Genomic DNA, 14,095 nt, shown 5'->3' on the forward strand with positions numbered 1-14,095 from the left:
AGCAAGCTCTGCATGAGTCACTGATGTCTTACTGTGGATGTCCTACTGTGGCCTGAGCACATTGCATTTCAGGCAGGTGTGACTGTTCCTTTATGTGCCCTTGAGATACCCAGGGAATGAATAATGCCTGCTGTTCCCCTCCGACACTAAATATTGAATCGACAATGCCTTTTTTAAAACAAAATAATATTGCTCTGGAGTCTTTTTTCTGCTCCATTTCTTTTCTTTTTTCCTGGCCACTGAATCAAGGCTGACAGTCCCTGGGATGTGGGGCAGCTCCTTAAGTAATAGGAAGTTTATTGACTCATGGGTTAATTGAGAAAATCATTTACCAAACCATATGTGGGCATGCTGTGCTAGCAACCCTTGAACTGCCATAAAGACTGGGACCCAGCTGTGGCCTGCTTAGCTCTTTCTTCTAATGTGGGTCAGTCCTTGAACTAGGACAGTCTGCAGGTGTTCCCTTTGTGCTCAGAGAGACACTCAACTCTTAGCCCTCGAAAGAAAGAAGTCAGAACAAAGGCCTGCTTGGGCATGTTGGGGCACAGAAATCGGGGAGAGAAAACCCAAACCTTTATCGCGTAGCAGCTGCCTTGTACTCCTCTGACTGTGTTATATAATCTGCTACATTCAATTAGGATCACAGAGATCCTGCCTCCCTTCCCTACGACGCTCTAGCTGTGTGTCTTTCAGCAATCACCTAACCTCTCTGAGCCTCTGTTTCTCGTCCTCTCGGGCCATTATGAAGATGAAATGAGGTGAGGAATGGGGATGTGCAGTAGGCAGAATAATGACCCCAGACACGCCCAGGTCCCAGGCTCCAGAACCTGTGAGCGTTCCCTCGTGTGGCAAGAGGGTGTGATTAAATTAAGGATTTTGAGCTGGGAGGGGATTATCCTGGATTCTCTGGGTTGATCCGGGATAATCACGGGGATCCTTCTAAGAGGGAGGCAGCAGAGGGGATGAGGCCATATAAGCAGAGACTGGAGGGATGTGACCCCGAGCCACGGGATGTCAGCACTTTCTGGAAGCTATGGGAGGCCAGGGACAGATTCGCCTCCAGGGCCCCACCAACACCTTGACTCGAGCCCAGTGAGACGGATTTCACACTCTCGGCTTCCAGAACTGTAAGAGAATGTGTTTTAGGCCACTAAGTCGTGGTCACGTGTTACAGCAGCCAGGAGAAACTAATACGGGATGATGCGTGAATATAAAATCCCGCACACGTGGACAGATTTGCTGCGAGGTAGCCGGAGCCAGGTGAGGCCAAAACGCGGAGGGTGTGCCTGACGAGCCAGCAAGGTGTCAGCCCGCAGGTGTCTATTTGCAGGGAGGGGAAGTGCCTCCACAAGGCGCGCGTGGCTGTGTGGCTGGACTGATGTCTGCGGCCTAACCCTGCCTGGTCACCCGGATTTAAGTGCCCATCCAGGGGCCAGAGACTCTGGACAGAGCCCAAGGAATTGTTTTCCAAGGGACTCTGACAGCATCATCTCACCCTAGAAACAGAGGGTTTCTATCTCTCTGTTGGGGTTGGTGGTTAGGGGTTGGTGCCAAGGCAGGAGATGGGGGGTAAGGAGTATCTCCCTAAATTCTGTACGCAGCATGGCGTGGCTGTAGTCCAACATGTTGTTGCCTGGTGTGTTCTGACACTCAAGGCTGCATCTCAGGACCACTGGCCCACCTCAGCCTTGACCTGGACAGTGGGGAAATGCCCCCCCTTGGGACTTTGCAGGCAGCTGGTGTCACTAAGAGTTTCAAGCCAGGGATGTCTGGGTGGCTCAGCAGTTGAGCGTCTGCCTTTGGCTTAGGGCATGATCCTGGAGTCCCGGGATCGAGTCCCACATCGGGCTCCCTGCAGGGAGCCTGCTTCTCTCTCTGCCTCTCTCTCTCTGTGTCTCTCATGAATAAATAAAATCTTAAAAAAAAAAAAAAAGATTCAAGCCAAAGACCTAACATTTCCCCTGAAACTCCCCCAAAGGAATAATGCAATGAGCCCTTTTGGGAGATTGGGTGTTGGGATGAATGTGTGAGGTGCCCACCCACTGAGGAGGCCTTGGGATCCTCAGGCCCCTGCAAGGCCTGCCTGTGGGCATCCAGCAAAGCTGCCCTTCAGGACAGCTGTTCCCTGGATAACCCGCTGACCTATTTTAGAGCCACCCTTCTACTCCTAGTCCATGCCTCGTAGTTGGTAACGTGGCCTACAACTGGAACTCAAGTATGGCTCTCTGGGGATTCCTCCTCTGTCACGTGTATTCCTGGAGTCCACCTGGAGTCCACCTGGAGAGGTGTCAGTGTGACAACCAGGCAAGATGCTGGGTGTCACGGGGCTCCTCACGCTCCGGGGATCTTGGAGAGTTTTGTTAACCCAGCAGCACCCTAGCGATCGCAAAGGCGCTGTGACCTGGGGGCTGGGCCAACCAGTGGGATGCCTTCTGCCTGGGGATTCAGTCAGCAGATCCTGAGTGGATGGGCCTCGGGCCTCGTCTATTGTCAGGGGACACTCACCTGCTTGGCTGTGCTCCTCAGCGGCCAGCCTGGGCACGCACCTCCTCTCTCTCCTGATCCGCAATCCCACCTTTCCTCCTGCCCCACCACAGCCCACAATCTACACGGCAGGCCAAACAACCCAAGTGGGGTATAAATCAGACCAGCTCAATCCTGCATGGCTGTAAAGCCCTCACTTGCATCCCAAATAGGACTTGGAAATAGATTTAGCAACAAAAATACAAGGTGTCCAGTTAAATCTGAATTCTGAATAAATGCATAATTTTTTTTTTTTAGTATAAGCATGTCTCAAAATGGATCTGAAATTCAAATTTAACTGGGCATGCCGTATTTTATACAGCAACCCTCACTGAATACAAAGAATGCAATCTTGACTCTTCACCTCGAGGGACAGTATCCTGGGCGCTCCCACATTTTCCTACCTCGGGGACCTTGTATTATGTCCTCGCTCACTCCACATGCCCACCACATTAGGCTTCCTCCCTCTGCTTAAACACAGTGAAGACTTTCCCTACTCTGAGCCTTTGTACGTTCTGTTCCCCTGCCTGGAACAGTCCTTCCCAGATCCTCACACAGATGGCCTCTGCTTATCACTCCGGTCTCAGCTCCCACTCACCCCCTCGGGGTGGCTTCCCCCAACCCGTCCAGGTGCTCTCTGCTGCATATTTTCTTCCTGCCGTGCACCTAAGTTCACTGCTCACTGGTCTGGAAAATCTCACAAGCTAGCCAAGTGAAAAGGCACAGGAAGCCCATGAAGTGATTTTCCATCAGGATGGCCTGAGTGAGGGTCAGTGGAAAGCTCTGGAAGTCAACCTAGTTCTCCTGCCACACTTCTGTTTACTCTCCTCTGGGGGTGCTGGAGAGACAGGGGTAGGAGAGTGAGGAAGAAGCAGGAGAGGCTGCTCCTCTGAGTCCTCTTCCTGCTACCTTCTCCCTCCTGGCCCTGTTTCATAGCATCCTTCTGCTGGGCCTCTGCGCTGCCTGTGCTCTCTTCTGAAGCCTGGCTCCTCTGGCCAAGTGTCAAGGATACTTCGGAAAGTTCCTCCTGGTCCCCTGGTGTTTAGGAAAATCTCACAGAAGTGTCTTAGCCTTGCGGTAAGCCTACCCCCCTGGACACCTTTCTCAGAACAGGATGTCCTGAATCATTCTAGAATTTCAAGATCTGTAGTACCATGAAGGGGATGAGGGGTGGAGGGGAGCCAGAGAAACACTTTACGTAGGGACATCTCCTTCTGGAAGTCAACAGCCAGTGCTCAAAATCCCAAATGTTGTTGATCTTCGCATATCTCCAAGGCCTTCAGACGTAATGCTTGGCTGTGGTGGAACCGGTTTTTATTCTTGTCTCCCCAATCCACCTCAGACTGGCACTTCTATAAAATACAATTCTGAATGAATGACTAGAAAAACAAAGACTTACAAAATACAACCTCCACGACTGTGCATGCATATGTCGCAACATCAAAATGCCATGCGCACTTCTACAGGCTGACTGTCCCTTCTGTACATATCCCATTGAGGAGGGTGATGAGTGTCTGTGCACCGTACCAGTCCACGGAGCACACTTAGAGTACACGGTACAGGTCAATGATCAGCCCAGTTAAGGTAAGAATCCTGAAAGTGTTCTTTGTTCTTTGGTATGTGAATCTACGGCCAGAGACTTTCTCAGTCAACAAAAGGAAAGCAGCCCTGGTGGTTTATTATTCACTCAGGCCTCGTTATGGGGGAAAGGGAACTTTCTCCAACAGCTGAAGGATCCCCAAAGCCCCCATCTCTCTGGCAGGAGACAGAGGTGGCTTTGCTTGGTTTGGTTATTCAGAACTGCCAAGAAAGGGAGGAAGCAGCAACTCACACCTTGAGGGGAACTGGAGGTGGATTTGGTTCAGGGACGGTGAGGATGGGCCTTGTCTACTCCCCCATCTGCAGGGAAGCTGGTTCAAGTAAAGGAGTCTTCGAGCCACATTTGCTTTAAGATTCTGTTGGGATGAATGCGCCAAAGTCAAAGTCATGACCACTCTTACTAGAAAACCCAGTGGGAGTAAACCTAAACTTACAAAGTGGTTATTGGTCATTAGGATGGCTCAAGTGTTTCCTATGTGTCATGCACAGTGCTGAGAGCTCTCAAGGGCTTATCCCCATTATCCTATTAGGTTTTTCCCGTCATTATAATGGTCACTTTACAGATCAAGGATCTGGCTGGAAGGAGCCAGAGTGCCCTGCCCAGGAGGTGCAGCTGGTGAATGGCAGAGCTGGGATTTGAACACAGACCGTCTGGCTTCAAAGCACCTTTTCGCAGTGCATCACGTCACCTTCTAGATCCATTAGAGAGATTAATTACGACTTTGTGGGAAAAGATTCCCGGGCGCGAGCCTCCCCAGAGTCAACGGTAACTTCTGTGCATGACCCTGTGATGCTAGGGTGAGAACAGAACCACATTTTGAGCAGTGGTTCTCAAACTCCGGTGTGCCAGCAGCAGATTCACCCAGAGGGCTGCTTATAACACAGTGCTGGGCTCTTCCCCGCCAACAGTGGGATTCAGGGAGGTGAGAACAGAGGATTTGCATTCCTAACAGGCAGCAGGTGATGCTGAGGCTCCCCATTGGAGAGACAGGTGGGTCTAAGTGCTGACATGTTGTCTGAATAGGGGAATTGTTCCCTCGGTGAGGCATACTGGGGAGGCGGGAGGCCAGTGACATCTGTCCACTCCAGGGGCTTCCCACCACCCCTTTCTTCTTGAGGACTTGCTTTTTATTCTAAAGCACCAGACAAGGGATCCCTGGGTGACCCAACGGTTTAGCGCCTGCCTTCGGCCCAGGGCGTGATCCTGGAGTCCTGGGATCGAGTCCCACGTCGGGCTCCCTGCATGGAGCCTGCTTCTCCCTCTGCCTGTGCCTCTGCCTCTCTCTCTCTCTCTCTCTCTCTCTCTGTGGGTGTGTCTCTCATGAATAAATAAATAAAATCTTTTAAAAAAAAAATAAAGCACCAGACAGTCTAATTGAGCCCAGTCCTAACAGTGAGCTTGGGAGTCACTAGGCTCAAGAGCATATGGCCTCATTTCTCCTTGCACAACGGTGCCCTGGCCAGTGGCAGACACACCATAGGTGTTTGCTAAATGCCCAGGTCGATTCTCCCCAGTTGACAAATCCTGTGACTTCCAGTGTATTGCCTGGGTGGGAGGAAGAATCGGTGATACTTTTCTTCCTCCCCGATCACCTTGCTTAAGTATCTTCAGAATTGAAGATGTACTGGCCCAGCCCAGAAGTGACAAGGGGAGGCAATCAGAAAATGAGCATCCAAATGGAAATGAAAATTTTATGCCAGGAAGTCATGAAATCCGTTCAACACCCCTTCTGCTCAGAGAGGCTGTCAATGCACTGGAACCAGTTCCGCACGGAGTGGGTGCACACTGCATTTTGTCCCGCACTAACTCCGGCGACAGCCTGAAACGTGACCTGCTTCTGTGGGCTGGGGCCAACATGAGAGGCGGGACGGGCAGGACTATTTTAAGATCATCTTGGGCTCAATCTCGCTTCCAGAGGTTCCACTCCCTGACACATTAAAATGAAAACTCAGCCCATTCCACGTTAAAGAGAGTCAATTTTCCTTTAAATTGCAAAAGGGCTCTTACGATTTTACCTTTGAAATTCTTTGGCTATGCAAAGCATTTAACGTATAATAACTGCCTATAATTTCTTAGCAATCGTGTATATCTGGAAACTTTTTGTGAAGTGAAAGAACTCTAGTCTGTTATTTTTCAATGTCATGAAATTCAAACTCTCAACTTCACAACTAAGTGGACAAAATATTACATTTTATGTGGACATTTGATCAAACATTTGTTAATGATAATATTGTCATTTTCTTATTTTTGAGCTAATAGACTTTTTTCTTGGTTTTAATTGTCTTCAAAGGCTCATAGGTCCAGGTGCTGTCTTTTATGCACCTGGAAATATGCCATTTTTTGCACCTGGTAATATGCCATTTCATAGGCTTTTGGGCAGTTCTTTCCACAAGCAACTGTCCTGGGTGCCTCTCCTGTGAATATCTGCATGGCTCATTCATTCACCTCCTCCAAGTGTGTACACACGTCACCTTCTCCAAGAGGCCAACCCTGACCACACCCTCTCTTCCTTGACATCACTAATTCCTTTTACTTGAAGTGACTTTGTCATCTTTAATGTACCATATAATTACTCATTTATTATGTCCATTGTTCATTATCTGTCCCTCCCACCCCACCTCCACCTACCCCACCTAAGTTGGGGGGGTAGGTCTTTTAAACTTTAAAAGAACTAGAACTGGATCTTTGTTTTTTCACTGATATATCCCAAGTATCTAGAAGAGATACTCTATAAATACCTGTTGAATAAAAATATGCAACAGGGGCACCTGAGTGCCTTAGTCATTAAGCCTCTGCCTTTGGCTCTGGTCATGATGTCAGGGTCCCGATATCAAGCCCCCCATTGGACTCCCAGCTCAGTGGGGAGCCTGCTCCTCCCTCTCCAGTTCTCCCTGCTATGCTCTCTCTCTCTGTCAAATAAAATCTTTAAAAAAGAGAGAGAGAGATTTATTTATTTATTTTAGAGGGGGCAAGGAGGGGCAGAGGGAGAGAGAATCCTCAAGCAGACTCCCCACTGAGCACGGAGCCCAATGAAGCCCAATGCTAGGTTCTATCTCATAGCCCTGAGATCATGACCTGAGTTGAAATCGAGTTAGATGTTTAACTGACTGAGCTACCAAGGGGCCCCAAAGTCTTTCTATAAAAACCAAAACCCTTCAAAACTTGCTTACCTCTTGGCTGGTATTCCACAGTGTGCAATTTATTAACAGGACAAATTACATAAAGATATTTAAATATGATTTTTCAGTCTAGCACTATTTATTAGGAAAAGCTGGGAAACAGTCAAATCGTCCATTAATAGGGGATTGTGCAAGCAAATTACAGGCCATCCATTCAACAGAACCTGATGAGGTAGATCTGCACTTATGGACATGGGAAAAGATGTACAGGTCATGTTGCTGAGTTAAAAAAAGAAAAAGAAAAAAAAAAAGGACATAGACATGCTTTTCTGTGTACTTCCCACTAAGCATAGAGAAAAACCCTGAATACGAGATATAAAATAAACATGAGCAGATTTTGTATGGTGGAGAGAAGACAAACAGGCTAGAGACCTCAGGAGCCACATGAGTTCCCTGGTCTTGTTTAATTTATTCAGGTTTTTAAAGATTTTATTACTAAGTAATCTCTATACCTGCTGTGGGGCTCGAATTTATAACCCCGACGTCAAGAGCCACGTGCTCTACCTACTAAGGCAGCCAGGTGGTCCTGTTTTATTTTTTTGTTTTTGCTTTTTGCCTCACATATTCTAGTCTGTGTATCGGAGAAGCCGGCAACTCAGAAACTCCCATGGGTGGCAGCCCAAAAAGGCCCAAGAGAAGCCTGTGCTGGAGAGCCAAAAAGCCAGGAGATGGGCCTACTTAGCAAAATAGAAACCTCTTGAACAATGACCGCTCCACTTGAGCCCAACATCCCAGAAAAACCTGCAGCCTCACCTCCACTCCAGCCCGCAGAGGCTAAGTAGAGAACTCGACTTTCTCCATCACCTGACTGCAATGAGATGCTCTAACCCCTCACTCCCGGGGGGTTGTCAGAACAGGCCAGGTGGGAAGATGGGACCTGTAGTAACAAGCCTGTCCTCCCACTGTTGGTGCAGAACACCCAGGGAGCCTGGACTTGTCTGCCCTCCAGAAATTACAAGGTACCTGTAGCCCTGTCCTCACTTGGGCAGTGTCAGGGGAGGCATAGCGGACGCTAAGACTTTTACTGCTGCTTGGTAGTAACAAGGCCACCTCCTTACCTCAGTGTTAGTAGAGACAACGTGGGAAGCAAAACGAGCATCCCTGCCCCTTACAGCCAGAGTGGTACCGGCTGAGGCCTAATGGAGAGCTAGAACTTCCAGCCCTGCCTGGCAATAGCAGGAACACTTCCTGCTCTGGTGTCCATGAGACCAAGTAGAGAGCCTGGAATGTCATCCCTATGCAGAAGTAACAAGGTGGCCTCTTGCCACTTCCCAGGGTGGCATCACAGAAGGCCTGCTAAACCACGAGAGTGAAACGTGATTCACTCCAGAATATCCTATGTCCAGGTTTTAAAAATCACTCCTCAGGGCAGCCTGGGTGGCTGGTTTAGCGCCTGCCTTCAGCCCAGGGCCTGATCCTGGAGACCCAGGATCAAGTCCCAAGTTGGGCTCCCTGCGTGGAGCCTGCTTTTCCCTCTGCCTGTGTCTTTGCCTCTCTCTCTCTCTCTCTCTGTGTCTCTATGAGTAAATAAAATCTTTAAAAAGAAAAAAATAATAAAATAAAATAAGTAAAAGTGTTCTGAAAAGACCCATCCATTTGGCCTGGCAATGAGGGGTGGTGGTAGCATGTACTGTGGCTCACTGGATGGATGTGTGGCTCAGGGCTTTAGCCACAGGAAGGGTATTTGTCACATTCCTTGTGGTGGTAGCCCCTCTGAGGAGCTCAATAGGCAGCAATCACCTCTCTAGTAAATAAATCAGAGGCCTGGGCAATCACCCTACCTGGCTCTCACACCCCTCTCCACCATGCCCTTGAGAATACCCTTAACTCCGTCCATTTCAGATTCCCACTTAAACTGGAAGTTTCTAAATTTTGAGTAGAAAGGAAATCATAGAGATTGTGCTGTTTTTATGGACTGGTGCATATTAAATATTCTAACCAGCAACAACAATGGTGGTACAATAATAATTTTTTTTTGAGTCCCAGTGTGCTAAAGAATGAAATCACCGACTCTTAACATACCCTGGAAGGTCCCCTTTCATGTAAGTAATTTTGATAGCTAGAAGCTAGACTCAAGGACATTTTTTTCCCTAGTTTTGATAAGCAAGGATCTGTTTTGGTCTTCCCAATGAGGAATTTGTGCATGCAGGATTATAATATGAGAATGAACGGGTGAGTGTGTGTTTCCATGGTGTGGCTGGAAACGCAGGATTCGCTCTTCTACTTCCTAGTCCGTGAGCTCTAGTATCCTCATCTGTAAAATGGGAGAAACACCTGCCAGGGCTGTTGTAAGCTCTAAATGAGACAAAATGCATAAAACAGGGTTTAAAACTAGATCAAAAACAGTGTCTGGCCCATATGGTTGTTCGCTTTGGTCCACTTACCTGTGTGCCCATTAGCAAGAGAGGGGGTTAACAGTCTATGGCTCTTTCATTGCCTTGAAGAAGTCGTGAGAGGCTAGATGCCAAAAGGTCTTGAGTGGGGAATCAGGCAGTAGGTGAACGGCCAGCTGGCAGACCTGAGTGATTTTTGCAAGATGCTAATGAGACTTAATTTAATGGAAAGTGAGTCTGGGCTTGAACCTGAGAGCCCTATAGAGAAGGGTGGGGAGTTTCGAGAGACTTGGGGCTTTTTCATGCTCTGCTGTTTCACTACTATCCTACCCTGGGCCAGACTCTTTCTCTCTCTGAACCTCTTTATCTGTCAAAGGGTTGACAGAGGCTAGCACTGCCTGGCTGCCTTGGAGCCTGGTTGTGAGGCCAGCAGTGTGTAAGCTTCCTCAGTCAGGGGGCCTTCGCAGAGGCATCTTTGTTCCTTGCCACAAGGGTGACGTTGTGACTGACAGAGCCGTCTCCTGATCCACAGGCTTACAACTGACAGGGAAGGGCCGGCTGTGCCCCCACCTCTCTCCAGATCCCCTCTTTCTGGAATTCTAACCCACATCCTAGCTTGCTATGCCAGTTGCATCTTCTCCAGTGAGGAAAACAATGCCTTTCGGAGGCAGGAGGTCAGAGATTGCTGAGGATACAGCCCCCTGCCAGGGCAAGCCTGAGCTTGCCCACCGGCTGCTCGGAGTGGGTACTTTCCCTAGACCACAGACTCCCCGATGCATTCATTCTTGTCAGCAAGATAGGCCCAGATGCTCTTTCCCAAATGATGCTTCTCTCCAGGAACCTGGTTACCCTGGTTACCTGGCAGGGGCAACTGTCTCCTGCCAAGGGAAGGTCTTCAAAGTAACCAGTGCTTTACTCAGACCAGAGAGGCCAGGGGGAAGAGGTGGGCCTCTGGGCCAAAGGAGAACAGTCATTTAGTACCATATCCCTCATCACTCACTAGCGATTTGCTTACTCCTTCCATTGCTCATTCACTAAGGCATTCATTTGATTTTATTCTTTCATCAGTTTGGTCATTTGCTCATTGATTCACTCATTTACTCAAACATTCATCTGTCCACCAATCCAACCATCTATCCTTCCATCCCTCCACCCTCTATCCCTTCACCCTGCCATCCACCTCTCCATCCACCCCTTTATTTGGTAGGTCAGTAATTAAATTAGCCAGGCAATCGATGGACACATATGAACGCCTCTGTTCAAACTACTGTCATTCTCTGGCAGGGCATTAACATCCAGTGCCAGGCTATGTGCTAGGCACGGTGCCGATCTCTTAACATACTTGATCTTCACATTAATCCCAGAGGCAGGTACTAAGCTCCCCACATACAGAAGAGGAGAATAAGCCCAGAGAGACTGGGTGACCTCTCTAGAGACAGTCAACAAATAGGAGACAAAGCTCGGGTCCTAGCCCCGGTCTTCCAGTCACTGTAGCCCATACCTTTTCCAGCTTTTGTTTAACATCACTGTTTCCAGAGTGCTTTTATATTCCCTTCACACTTACCACAAGCCTGGGAGATGTGGCCACCTTGTGCAAATGAGCAAAGTGTGGCTCGGAGAGGTCGAGTGAGATGCTGAAGACCACAAGCTGCTAAGGACAGCGTCTGAACTTGAATTCAGGTGGCCTCACTGTAAAGAGGTCTGTTCTTTCTACGGCATGTGTGCTCTGTGAATTAGCCACATGGGGCAGCAAGATCTGAGTGGCTCTGGCCACTGGGTGTTTAGAAAAGAGCTCTGGGTTCTGGGAAGGGAGCATTGAATGGGTGTTGGGGGGGGCAGAGAAGGATTTCTGGAGGAGGAATAATCAAGCCAGGCCTGGAGGGATAGGGGAAAATGTCACCAGGTAGAGAGCACTCCAGTGGGACAGAGGTACAGAGAATGTTTAGGAGTTTGGCTAGAGCAGAAAGCGTGTGATAGGCAAAGGAAGGAGATGAGGCTAGAATATAGTGTGTGTATAGGGGGGGGAGGGGTCTTCCCTTCTTCCCTTCCAGACAGACTCCTCAAAGAGTCCAGAAGGACTTTTCTAACTCACAAATCTGGTTGTACCCTCTCTTATTTGAAAGCCTTCAATTTTCCTTTTCATTTCTGCCATGATCAAGTCTACATTTTGTGTCTGACTTACCAGCCCTTTGTCCCCCATCACTCTGCCTGGGCACCCACCCTACCCACCAGCAGTCCTGCTCACAGGGCATCCTACCTCTGACATGCCTGTGTGGGTGCTTGGATATGCTAGCTTCTCCCAGCAATGACTCAGGAGCAACTTTTGTTTCAAGGAACCGCATGGGCAGGCCCGCCACTCCCTGGCTGGCCTCCTGCATCCAAAACAAACAGTCTGGCGGGCAGCATGTGGGCACCAAAACGAAGTGGGGGAGGGCATTTCAGGATAACCAGGAGAGCTTCCAGAGAAAAGCCTCTTTGTTGTTAGAAAATGAAGATGATGAATCCTGGAATGGGGCTGGGGAGAAAGGGGTGGGTACCTTCTCCAATGGCCCAGTAGACGCAATCATGATAGCTACTATTGAGCACTGCTGTGCACTGAGCCCCATCCTCACAACCTCTGTACAGCAGAAGGATCACTTGGCCAATGAGGAAACTGAAGCTCAGAACACTCGTGTGACTGGTTCAAAGTTACCCAGCCAGCAGGCAGTAGATTTGAACTCAGATCTGTCTGGCACCAACAGTATCCCCTTGCTACAGTGTCATGCGACAAAAAGCTTAAATCACGGAGATGTTATCATTTAGGTATTTGTGAAAGTAGCTTTTCTAAACAATGTTGATCGTCTGTCTATGACAAAGAGCCTGAATCAATCAAGAGATGACAATGCAGAGACTGAGCTTTCTGAACAGTGTTGTTGGTTTGCCATATTGGATGCAGAACTATATTTGTTGACATTTGATTGACTTAAGTGAAAGACAAGAAAGAAACCAGCTTCCTAGGCAGATCCAAGTGCTCCACTGGAAAGGTGGCAGCAGCCATGAGGGACCAGAGCCATGTGGCAGTGCTCAAGATGGCATTCTGGGCCATGCCAGGACATGGCAGTCCCTGGTCTTTCAGAGCTGGGCCCACCAATCTCCCAGCAATGACTCAGGAGCAACTTTTGTTTCAAGGAACCATTCTCCCAGGCGCCTGAGCCCATGTCCAAGATAGGTGCTATGTGGGGCTCAGCATCCGAAGGTAAGCCTGGAGACTTGGGATTAAGTCACCAGGAACGAGTCTTGAGTAGCTGTATACCACGTTCATGCCCAATCTGTCCAACTGACTCCTGTCAGGCTGTCCTTCACTGTCCTTCACATCACAAGACCCTTTATAGGCCTGGAACCTGGCTACTTTCTGCTGTCCTCCCTTCCCAAAGCCCCTTGGCAGGGGACCTGCCTCCCAGAAACATGCCACTATTTCTTGGCCCTCCTTTCTGTAGGGAATGAGGCTACAGAGATAATTAAGGCATGGTCCCTGTCCCGAGGAAATCATGGTCTCCTGGCACAGGCACCCCTATAATTTAAAAATGGCAGTAGTGGTCACAGAGGAGAGAGGTTCACTTCTCTCTGAAAGTCCAGAAAGGTCCCAAAAGATGATGAGTTTTGACTGGGGTATTAATGGTTGCCTCTCAGGGTAGGCGAGTTTTATTGGTAAGGAGTTTAGGGAGTAGGATGGGGCTAGAGGGAAAAGCCATGATGGGCAGAGGAAACAACATGAAAAAAGAAACAGGGAAAATAACCAAAATGTCCATCAACAGGAGAATAGATAAATTGTGCTTTATTCATAAAATGAAATATTACATAGGGGTAAAAAAGAAGACCCTATTACAGCATTCAAGGACATAGATAAATCTCACAGACGCAAAGTTCAGCAAAAGAAGTTAGACGCCAAAGAGTACATGACATGGTGTGTAATTACAATTACATGAAGTTCAAGAACAGGTCATACTGATCTATAGTGATAGAAATCAGAATAGTGGTAATCTCTGGCTGGCATAAGAAGCCTTTTGGGGTGTTAGAAATGTATCTTGGGGCACCTGGCTGGCTCAGTTGGTGGAGTATGCAACTTTTGATCTCAGGGTTGTGAGTCTTAGCCCCACGTTGGATATAGAGATTACTTAATAAAATCTTAAAAAAAAAAAAAAAAGGCAATGTATCTTGATCTGAGTGGTGGTTACAGTTTATTGTGCTTCAAACTTAAGAGTTGCAGATTTTGCAGTACGTATTCGTCATCTTGGGCTGCTGTAACAAAATAGGGTGGCTTAAACTTATTTTTTAATATTTTAAATCTTTCAATATTTTTTTAAAGATTTATTTATTTATGAGAGAGAGAGAGAGAGAGAGAGAGAGAAACGCAGAGACACAGGCAGAGGAAGAAGCAGGCTCCATGCCAGAAGCCTGATGCAGGACTCGATCCCGGGACT

This window comes from Vulpes vulpes, chromosome 15, assembly GCF_048418805.1.
Source record: "Vulpes vulpes isolate BD-2025 chromosome 15, VulVul3, whole genome shotgun sequence".
NCBI classification, from domain to species: domain Eukaryota; kingdom Metazoa; phylum Chordata; class Mammalia; order Carnivora; family Canidae; genus Vulpes; species Vulpes vulpes.